We start from the raw sequence: 12,263 nt of genomic DNA, 5'->3' as shown, positions 1-12,263 counted from the left end.
TCATGAATGCTCCAAATATATTCACTGATGGGTCAAATAATGGTACAGCAGCAGTAGTTACCCCTGATCAAACTTTTACATTTTTAGTACCCAAACAATCAGCTCAAAAGGTAGAGCTTAATGCAGTATTACAAGTTTTTATGATGTTTAAAGATTCTGTATTTAATTTATTTTCTGATAGTCAGTATGTAGTTAATGCTATAGTATCCCTTGAAGATGCTGGTAGGATTTCCCCTTCTTCTACTGTTTTCTCTTTGTTTTCCACTATACAAAGTCTAATCTGGGACAGAAAAGATCCATTCTTTATAGGACATATCTGAGCACATACAGGATTGCCTGGAGCCCTTAGTTTGGGCAATGAAGTAGCAGATAAATCTACACATGACATACTTATTTTCTCCACAATAGAAGAAGCTATAAATTTTAATAAAAGGTTCCATGTCAATGCTAATACTTTACAAAAGCGTTTTAAAATAACTAAAGAACAAGCCAGACATATAATAAAACAATGTCAAAATTGTGTGACCTTTTTACCACAAGTTAATCTTGGAGTCAATCCTAGAGGACTGATACTTAACCATATTTGGCAGATGGACGTCACACACTTTCCAGAATTTGGAAAATTAAAATATTTGCATGTTACAGTTGATACTTCTTCCAGATTTTTGATGGGCTCCCTTCATGCCGGAGAAAAAACTAAAGATGTTATAGCTCATTGCTTACAAAATTTTGCCACTGTGGGTGTTCCAAAACAGTTAAAAACAGATAACGGTCCTGGTTATGCTTCTACCTTTTTAAACAATTCTGCTCATCATTTGGCATTACTCACATAACAGGAATTCCATACAATCGACAGGGACAAGGCATAGTTGAAAGAGCTCATCAAACTATTAAAATGTACTTATTAAAACAAAAGGAGGGAATTGGAAAGTGGTATATATCCCCCAAAGATAAACTTAAAATAACCCTTTTTACTCTAAACTTTTTAAATTTGGATTCATCAGGGCTTAGTGCTGCGGAAAGACATTTGAATCCAAAAAATGTACATAAGCCTAAGGTACTTTGGAAGGATATTCTAACAGGACAATGGAAAGGTCCTGACCCAGTGATTGTCTGGAGTCGGGGCTCTGTTTGTGTTTTTCCACAGGGAGAACAGCAGCCGATTTGGATTCCAGAGAGGTTAACTAAAACAGTTTCTACAAACCAAAAAGAAGATGATTTGACTGAAATCCATAACAGCTGATATCCAGAACTCCAGCTTGGCTATTCTTACATCTGCGATAGTGATTAACCAGGGTGCTTTTTTCAATATCAATTTTATTATTGCTTTTTCCCACATCATAAAGTTCTATTTTATTTTTGAGCTCATACAGACCTAGGTTAATGTTTTTCTGATCAGTTTTATTTTTTGACTGTGGAGTTTTTAACATTGCAATGGAGATTTCACCTGTGTAAAGCTACAAGGCCTTTACTATTGTCTTATGTGTTGTATGTTACGTGTGCATACTTTTGTTTTGTGTTGTATGTCTGTATGTGCGTATGTCCATATATCATATGAGGAGCGCTCATGAATAAATGGATCCGAATTTTTTTATTATTCACGTAATTTTAATGGTTTAATTTAAATTGGGTAAACAGCTGTTGAAGATTATTTTAATATGTGTACAAATAAGCAGGTTAACAGATCTGTTTGTTTACTTTCATCTTTCCTTTTCATTATATTTAATAATTCTGTTCAAGATAATGTAAATTGTTCTAAAAAAAACGTTTTCTTAGTACCTGTTGAAATGTTACATTTTTTTCTTTCTTTCTTTAACATCATTGTCAAAATTGCTATTTTCATCCCAGTGCCAGTGAAGACAAAGATGAAACCAAACTACGACTTCTTCGATAATTATCACAACAAACTGTATAAACTGATACATCAATGAATAATAACTCAACAAGTAATGCTCAATCAATGAGTCGATTTATCTTGGGAGGAAATGGACATATTGATAGATTCCTCCACTTTGAACTGCTTACAGAACTTGCCTGGACTATGTATCACTTGTATGCACTGTGATCTATCTGTTGATGCAGCGAATTATGGTAATGCTGACGTATCTTTGCTGATGTATCACCAGTGATGCAATTTTCCCTAGAAGTCGTCAATTGATTTGGTGTCATGGCATTTCTGTATCCTCCTCCCTTCTACTAGTGATGGTCTAATTTTGGGGGCCAACAGAGGTGAGGCAAAGAACCTCACCCCCCCACTGGCACCAAGGCCAAATCTGGGGGCCAACAGAGGTGAGGCAAAGAACCTCACCCCCCCACTGGTGCATAGGCCTATCCACAAGTATGGCTATATGCTGGACTGGTAGTCAGTGACGGGTATGATCCAATTGCAGTGGTATCAACCTAAGACAGGAGGCTGACGCCTAAAGGTCAGTTTTCCGATGACGGGTAAGAACCATATGTTGAATTGGACAAATCTAACAGGCACAGTCCCTAGCCACATTACTTGTTGCTTAATTAAACAGAAGGGGGAAGATGCTGAGAGCCACAACCAATTAATATGATGCATGGCATTTTTGATTGAAAGGTGATGCCAGCTAGCCATTGAGATGATATGATTATGTTAAAAATTACATTCATATGGATACCAGACTCCTGCTGTTTACCTCGGCCTGCTGCGGGACTCCTGGAGAGTTCCCATTGGTTGGGAAAGTGCAGTAGGAGGGAATTCCGGGGGAGGAACTTGCGCTGGGGTTCTGGGAGGAGACCTGCGGAACGCCGCGTGGGTGGATTGGGAATCTTCCCGGGAACGTACGTGGTATTGGCGGTTATTTCAAAAATAAAGTTTGTTCCTGTTTGAGTGGCTTGTGATCTTGTGCCCAGCCAGACTGCGGCACTCTGTGACTTGATAAAAGTCATTAAGTGCTCTCATATTATATAGGAAAGTATAATTTTTCTGGCACATGTATGATGAGTTTGCTGCTTGCACATCAGTTAACTGTATCAAATATCTCTGAGCCTCAGTCTCTTATTATCTCTGTTAAATGAGGATAACAATACACATGGTATGAGCTGTGATGAGGATAAGTACCTGACACTAAATAGATATTTAGTGATTGAGAACTTCTGTAACATAAAACAAGGAAACACACACACATACACACACAACACACACATACTTTTAATTAAAAAAAAACCAAACTAAACAATGTTAGAGGAAAATAATGTTTTTGAATAATGTATTAAAATTTTTAAATCTCCAATGTATCATATTTATGACAATAAGACTTCTAGCAAAATATTATTGTTACCCATCATAACTTAGTAGTTTCTTTGTTTCTAAAACAAATTTTTGTCATACTACAATTTAAACTTTGGAAAATAATTGAAATCATTTTATATTAACTGTAATGAGGAAGCTGACTCCTGATCTCTTCTGATGATACAGAATGAATGTGACTGTCAGTGTTGAAGACAGGTGTAGCTGTCCCTCTTATAGAATAATGTCCCTTACCTTATTTAATTCACTTAGCTTGACTCTTGGGCTGTAGTTTGTGAGTCCTACTTAATGGAAATCAATGCAGTCAGCACACTGAGTCAGTGTGGTTTTATCTGATTTTTTTTTTTTTTTTTTTGCTTTTTCCTTTCTTCAGTTATGTCCTGGCAACAGATTATAGAATATGTTCTTTAATGTCAAAAGTCACTGCTGAATGTGTTGAAGTATTTTTATCAACTGCATTGCTGACTTTGTTTTCATTGTCAATGTTCTTTCCTGGGGAAACTATTATGAATTTAATGTCTTTGTCTCACCCTGTTGCTTTGAAATTATTAAACAACGTTTTCTACAAGAGCTTAATGTGCTTTAGCTAATGCAAACACTCACACACACATGAATCCTCATATTCTTCAGGATAAAATGAACAGTCTTTAGTGATGATTATAATAAATTTTAATCTGGATAAAACTTAGAGAAACTTTATTAATTCTTGGGAATATTTTCATAGTGAATAATATGTTAATAATCCAAAAGTCATGAAATTATTCATACATTATTATTGAAAAATGTTTTGAAATCCCATGTCTCACGTTAACCCATGCATATTCTTTTAGTAATATAAGAAGAATTATGTAAAAACATTTTATTTATTTATTTATTTATTTTTAAAGAGAGAGAGAGAGAGAGAGGGAGGGAGAGAGAGAGAGATTTTTTTTAATATTTATTTTTTAGTCTCAGCATACACAACATCTTTGTTTGTATGTGGTGCTGAGGATCGAACCTGGGCCGCATGCATGCCAGGCGAGCTTGAACCACATCCCTAGCCCGTAAAAGCATTTTAGAATATCTGGTAACTTCATGCATTTTCTGGTTAGTTTACATCAAGCTAACACAGAGATCAGTAGTTTGGATTATTAAAGAGAAAAACAGATGAGATATTAAATGTTATGGGATAGAATCATTCCTATAAAACCACAATGTTTGATACAGTTTCCAGCCCAATTACATTATTTAACTTATAATAGTACCTAGAATAGAGGTAGAGTTTCAATTTAAAGACTGATATTATAGACATTTTATTTATTATATACAATTATATATACAATATATTTATTATATACAATCCTATAGAAGAGATCAGAAATTTTCATCATGATTGAAAGAAGACATTTAGTTACACAAATAAATGAAAGCCTTTTCCTCATATTCTTTACGATAATCATGGTATATTGCTTATTGGGAATGGGAGAGAGGAGAACTTTTACACAAAAGTAGAGAAAATTTTAAAGTTCATTCTTCAAGTACTAATCAGGTTGTTCTGCATAATCCTGGGAGTTCTCTGGGGTTTGTTTTCCATGTGTTTTTTTTTTTAATCTGTAACACTTCATTGTGATTACATTTATTCTTAATATATTGAGTTGTGTCATTTTCATTTTAGGATAGATACAAATTGTTTTTATTTAGATCTGAAATTGTTGCAGTATCCATAAAAATGAATTTTGACAGAGACACCCAATAAATTATTTTTCATTTATCCTTCTTTCATATAGTCTCATAAGTTTGCCAATCTTTCAATTATTTTGCACAAATGCAGAATTCAACACATGGTACTAACAATTTTTAAAGTTTTTGGACCAGCATGTGCATGAAATAACTTCAAATGACTAACGTGGCAGGTTTTAAGCATTATAACATACTGCCTACAATCTGCTAGGTTTAAAGTACTTTTCCCTGAAAAATTTACTAATAATCAAATTAGTTCAGAGTAGAGCAATGATTAAATATCAGTTTTTAACTCCTGACCTGAATGTCAATGATTAAATATCTCAAAATATCTCAAAGATGTTAAAAATGAAGAGTAGACACTTTCATTTACTCTGGAACCCAATTATTTGACCTAATAACAATACTTCTAAGAATTTTTCTGAAGTGATATTTATGGAATCTAAAAAAAGAGTTAAAGAAGCTCAATAAATGAATCTCATAAAGTACCATTCATTACATCATTTTTTTGAAATAATATAGCAAAACAAAAGAGAAAACCAAATAATAAAACGAACAAACAAAGAAAACCCCTGTGGTTAATGACAACAAGGAAACATATGCACCAGGAAAGGGGACTAGATATAAGCTAAGGTTTATGAACATGATTCAGAAATGAAATATCAGGTGAGCAGCCAATATATGCATGGCTTGACTTCATTTCTATTTTAAAAATTAAAATGTACACAGCACAAAAATAAATTATGGGAACATATATAGCACAGTTACTGAATTTTGTACTGGGCACAGGATGATAGGGATACTGTCATTTTTGAACTTTTACAATAATTAGATATGGATTTTTATTTTAGTACATATACTACTTTATTATGGGTCTAATTGACCCATAATAAAGTAACAACAAATATGTGTTTTCTCAATTCTGGAGGTTAGAAGTTTGAGATCAAAGTATTGCTAGAACTGATTTCTCCCCATACTTCTCTCAGGTGGTTGCTTCTCCATGTGTGCCTGGGGTCACTGAATTTAGAACTCCCACCAATTACTTCACTTTAATTAAATTACTTCTTTAAGGATTCTTTTTTCCAAATAAAGTCTTATTCTAAGGTCCTGGGAGTAAGGGCTTCAATGTATAAATTTTAGGGAGCACAAGTGAACCCATAAGAATATATAATGCTTCAGTAATATTTTGCTGGGAGGGGTACCAGGGATTGAACTCAGGGGCACTTGGCTACTGAGCCACATCCACAGCCTTATTTTTGTATTTTTTATTTAGAGACAGGGTTCTCACTGAGTTGCTTAGCATGTCACTGTTGCTGAAGCTGGCATTGAACTCACAATCCTCCTGCCTCAGCCTCCTGAGCCATTGCATTTCTAGGCATGCATCACCACTGCCAGGTCATTTCCCAGATTACAATGTATTTAGGTGTGATTGATTGGCAAAACTCACCACACACCATGTTACAGTAAATTATTGGTCAGGGCTTGTGTGGAAGCTAGAGAGACAATACACAGGACCACAGGTGTGCCTCCTTTTGCACTTAACTTTCTCCTTCCACTTATTTCTAGTAATCCTGAGGATAATAGACTGACAAACTGCAGGTAGGACTTGTGGTGAAATTATGGAACTGATATGTTTATATTAATGGCTAATACACTTCTACATATAGAAAAACATATCTTATGTAGGCCATTATTGTTAAGATCTAGTGTTATACAAGCAGAAATGAACTCTTTTTTGGTGCAGAGAATTTAAGAAAAAAGACATCTGATATGGTTAACACTTTCTTTAAAAAATGATAACTTCTTTTCTAGTATCTGAGACGACCTCCTTGATGACATTATAATCAAGATCAGTAATAAAACATCCTCTGGTCTTTAAGGACCTTTATATGACCCATTTCTATGTATTTTTATGATAGTTTCATGGACAGATTTTCAATAATTAATTTCTGGGAATGAAATTGTATTATATATTAACCTTACTTAATGGGAAAATGGCTCTCCAGAACAGCTGAAACTATCTAAACAGAATATTTTTGCCTGTTAAGCATAAATGGCACTGTGAAGTTTTATAATTTCTACTATCTGAAAAATTTGACTCAAATGAATGAACCATATTCAGTTCAACTCTCATGTAGAGAAAGACCATCACAAATAATGTTGCTAAAAGACTGTGCTAAAAGACTCTGGTCAGTAATTTGAGGCACTTGCCAAATAGTGTTCTTTTATTATGAACTTTTTAGCATGACTTTATATATATATATATATATATATATATATATATATATATATATTTGTGTGTGTGTGTGTGTGTGTGTGTGTGTGTATTTGGAAATGTATGCAGTGGTATATATGCATCACCATTTCTCAATTGGTTCACATACTTAAAACATGTAAAAAGGGTCTGGGGGTTTAAGTTAGTAGTAGAGCACATGCTTAACATTTGCAAAACCCTAGGTTCAATCTGTATCACCCACAATGAAAACAAATAGATGAATAAATATATAAATAAAAATGTATGTCTGGTGGTTTATATCAGTGGTGGTACATTTGCCTAGCATGTTATAGGCCATGTATTTGAGCCCCAGCACCACAGTAGGAGGAGGAGAGGGAGGAGGAGGAAGAAAAGGAGGAGAAGAAAGAGGAGAAGGAGGAGAAGAGGGAGAAAAATGTAGAAAAGATCAATCAACATAAGAGTAAAATGTAAAGTAAAATAAGATGTAGTTGTATGTTAGTACGTATCACATGTTAGATCTAGTTACATGCTGAATATGGTGTATAAAACTTGTAATTAATTCTTCAATATTTGTAATTAACCTTTAGTAAAGTTATGCAGTAATACATTTTCATCTTGTATGAGGTAGTATGTTCAGTATTTCATACATGAAGTTAAAATGTTTTCTTTTTTTTAAAAGAGAGAGAGAGTTTTTAGTATTTATTTTTTTAGTTTTCGGTGGACACAACATCTTTTATTTTATTTTTATGTGGTGTTGAGAATCGAACCCAGCGCCCCGCGCATGCCCGGTGAGTATACTACCGCTTGAACCACATCTCCAGCCCCTTTAAAATGTTTTCTTAATCTCAACCAGCTACTAAATAATTGACAGACTTATCTATTAATAGGAATTCAAACTATCTTTCTCCTCTTCCTCCAAATTTTCTGCTTCTTCAAAGAAATGAGCCAGGATACAAAGCAGAGTATAGTCCTGCTGAGGACAAGATACATTGTAAAATTTGAAAATAGTGATTTTTTTAAGCTTCTTAAATTGAGAATATAAACAAGATTACCAAGATCAGCATGCATTATATATATTCTTTTAGCAATAATACACATGTAGCTAATGAGTACAGCCCATTCTACAGACAATAAATGTTGCAAAATTTACTATTTCTCCCACTTCTTCCCTCTTTCACACCCATCCCAAAATCAATCTATCTCAAATTTTCTCCTCCTCAAAACAAGTAAAAATTTTAATAATTTCAACAAAAATGAAAATCAAAAACTATCCCATATACAAAAGTAATGCTATCCAGTTGCTTTTCCTGATTTAAGAAGTCCTGAGTCTCCATCATAAAAGAGAGCCAGCCCCAGCATATTGAGACAAACACTCACCACTTCCTGTATGTTAGGAAGATAAGACTAGGCAGCAGGCATGCACAAATAAAGAAGCATGAGGAATTCAATCCAATCTGGCCCACTGGATTGCACTGCTGGCTTTTGAGGCAAAGTCTTTGATAATAAAACAGGCCAGACTTTCTGTGTTTCCATCTGCACACCCACTCCCCAGAGGCTGAATGATAAGAAATAATGGGTTAGGGACAGGATTTGGTTATTCTGGGTTGACTGCCAGGAATGTGACTACTAAATTGCATCTAATGTATGTTCATGTTGGCATCCTGATACATAATTCACATTAGAACCCACACCTATCTGATCTTAAATTCAGGTTCATTCATACACACATTAATGTATGCCCCATCCTCAGAGTTACAGGCAGCTTTTCAACTCCATTCTCTATCTTCTAGTAATATCTGTATGAAGTTTGCAGGTTTTCCTTATTTTTACCCCAGGCAGAATTTACTCTTGGACCGAGACTCCTAGCCTAATGTCCACAGACCCAGTTTCAAATACTAAATGTCTTGCTAAGTATCTAAATATTACTTACAATTGATAAAAAAAAAACTGTGTATCTCTGTATTTGAGGTAGAGACAATTAAATCAAAAGCTTTTATCAGATTTAAAAAGATTATATTCCTCTACCTTGTGTTTAAAACCAATTTTCCCCCAAATATTTAGTAATTATATTAATGATGATAACGGCAGTATAATTTACCATTAATCATTACCATTGATTGAATTAGTATTCTCAGGAACATTTAATTGTTATAACAAGTCAGGAAAAATGACTAATGATTCACATTATAATGAAGAAATTGAAGCTGAAAAGGATTAAGAAATTTCCTCAAAGTGTTACATTAAATACAAGTACTACCAAGAGTGTACCCGTATCTGCCTGACTCCAGTTCCCATATTCTGAACATAATACTTTATACTGATATCATGACAAAATGACTTATAAATGGAAAATATATTCTCTTTCAAAGCATGCAAGTGTAACCAGTATATCACACACCTAAATCACACTAAGGAAAACATTTGTAATTGAGTTTATTAGCAAATGGGAGATAATTCCCTCTTATATTGGAGAATATTTTTTGCATCTCCCCTAATATTATATCAAATAGGCTACAAAACCAAATGTCACTATGATTCCAGTATAAACTCTTTATAATGGAAAACACAAGAGATTTGTTTAAAATAAAGTTTCTTTTTAGAAAGCAGTGATGATTTATATATTTAAATTTAAACTGTCCTACATCCTAAGGTCCATATAAAGAAGGTCAGCATTATTAATCAGAATTTTCATGTTGTCATGTAAGAGATCAACTGACCAAGAGTTGCAAGCATTGGAATATATCTCAAGGGCTGCTGGATGCAGTGTGATATTGTGTGTTTAACCTCTCTTTAAAACTCATCGACTTCAAATGTAAAAAGTGATAGAAATGCTTTTGTCTCTTTTCTTTCCAACATGAAGTAATTCAACTTAATTTTATGCTCCTTGTTGCTAAAGTCTGATGAAATGTGTACTCAAGGCATTAATTGACTTTTATTTATGCTGTGCACATGTAAACATGTGCAGAGCACATGTGGCAGCAGCATTACAAAGAATTTAGTTTTGCTGCTGCCTTTGCTCCACAGAAGCCTACATAAAAGTATATCATTTTTCCCTTTTAATTATCTTAATTTCCTTATCAACTCTAATAATAATATGCATACAGAGGCACTTCACACACTTAGGCTGATAAATGTCTGCCAGAGCATTAAATATCGGTTGCCCTTCATACTTTTTCATCAACAAGGATCAGCTTATTACCCAATAGACTAATTAAATAATTTAAAGTTTTAAGATGATTCCCTGGATGAATGATGAAACACACCATCAGAGCAATATGTTTGCAGTTGAAAAAATAAATATAATTAACAAAGTGGTCCCTATAACCTATATAAAATATTACCTATAAGTTTGATCACTTTATCTGTAGGAACCATTCCATCAAAGGTGAAACAAAATGATATGCTATCTTATGTCAGAGGACCCAAATTTGGAAATAATTCATCAATTATATTTAACAATAATTCAAAACAGAATTATGATCATATTTTCAAGCAGCAGAAAGCATTTTACGGATTTTAAGAAATAGCTCCAATGTAAGTGGCAATAATTTAAATGCTAAGAATTACTTAGAGAGATAGCAGTGGGCTCTGGAAACCTGACCTCATGTTGTCATGTAGAAGTGTTTGTTCTAGGACTGATAAACTAGTCCAGCTTTAAAAATCTGTGTATGCATAAATGCACTGCTTGTTTTTCTTTTTTTCTTTTTCTTTTTTTTTTTTTATTGGCAGGATGGAAATACTGGGGATTTAACCCAAAGGCAGTTTACCACTGAACTACATGCCCAGCCTTTTTAGTTGTTTTCCTTTGAGAAAGGGTTTCACTAAGTTGCTTAGGGCCTTACTAAATTTGCTGAGACTGGCTTTGAATTTGCAATCCTCCTGTCTCAGCCTCCAAACTCACTGGGATTACAGGTGTGTACTACTATGCCAAGCAAATGTGTCATTTCTTAAGTGCTTCTATTTGCTTTCAAACTCTGTTCAATCAAGTAATGTCTACTGGTTGCTGATTTTTTCACATACTACATTAAGCATTGTAGTATATGCTATGTAGGTTATTCTGGGAATGTTATTGATCACTGAACGCATTAAGCAGTTAATGATGTAGTAGAAGAAAGACAAGTTGACAAAAATCTGTTGAATAGTTGATAATTGACAAGAATGTGCCCACTGTTTATGTACATAAACATAAATGCTGTGCCATTATACTGTGGTCTGAGCAAACAAATACAAAACAAATGACTAAATTCTCTTCTTAGAAATTGTTTAGTAAGGATCTATTGTCAAACTTTGGGCAGACAATAATTTCTCTAAAGAATTAACAACGTAATTATTGATGACTTGTAGCAGTTAATAGAGGGAACTTCATTTTGGCAAATTCCAAAAATGTTTTGTTAAATCTGCTTAAAATACTGAGATATAATTTAGTATATTCATTATTTGAAATACCAACCTTATAAAGGACAAGATTAGATGGCTAGGATGGTAAATAGTGAAGGCAGGCCATGAAATGACTTGGAAAAATTGAGTTAATTGTTTGAAGTGGGAGTCAGGACAAGCTCTTGTCAAGAGCAACTAAATTATAAAAAGAACCTAGATAAATTAAATGTCTTTCACCAGAGAGTCCAAGAGACTAGGGAGCTGCTAATGTACCATTTATATCAAACACAAGGGAGAGAAAATTAGTAGATAAAAAGGATATTGAAATATTCATGGCCAAATTTCCAGTGAATCTTTATCAAGTCACTTATTTTAGATGGAAGGTCATCTTATGTGTGGTAGTTTACATTTAAATCCATGCAATTAGGTGTAAATATTCATAGGACAATTTATCTTCCTGATATTAAATTAATAGTTCATTTGAAAATAGGTAAATTTTTACCTAGAAGTATGTGGCCTAAATACTGAATATAATCTTGATTTGCAAATCAAAGCAAAATTGAAATCTGAGTTATGAGGGAAAAGAAAATAAAGCCATTGATGTGTTTAACAGAAAATTCCATCAGTACATACAAACAAAGGGTATCATTTTAT

The sequence above is a fragment of the Callospermophilus lateralis genome, chromosome 15 (genome assembly GCF_048772815.1).
Source record: "Callospermophilus lateralis isolate mCalLat2 chromosome 15, mCalLat2.hap1, whole genome shotgun sequence".
NCBI classification, from domain to species: domain Eukaryota; kingdom Metazoa; phylum Chordata; class Mammalia; order Rodentia; family Sciuridae; genus Callospermophilus; species Callospermophilus lateralis.
Note: the sequence above shows the minus strand (reverse complement) of the source record.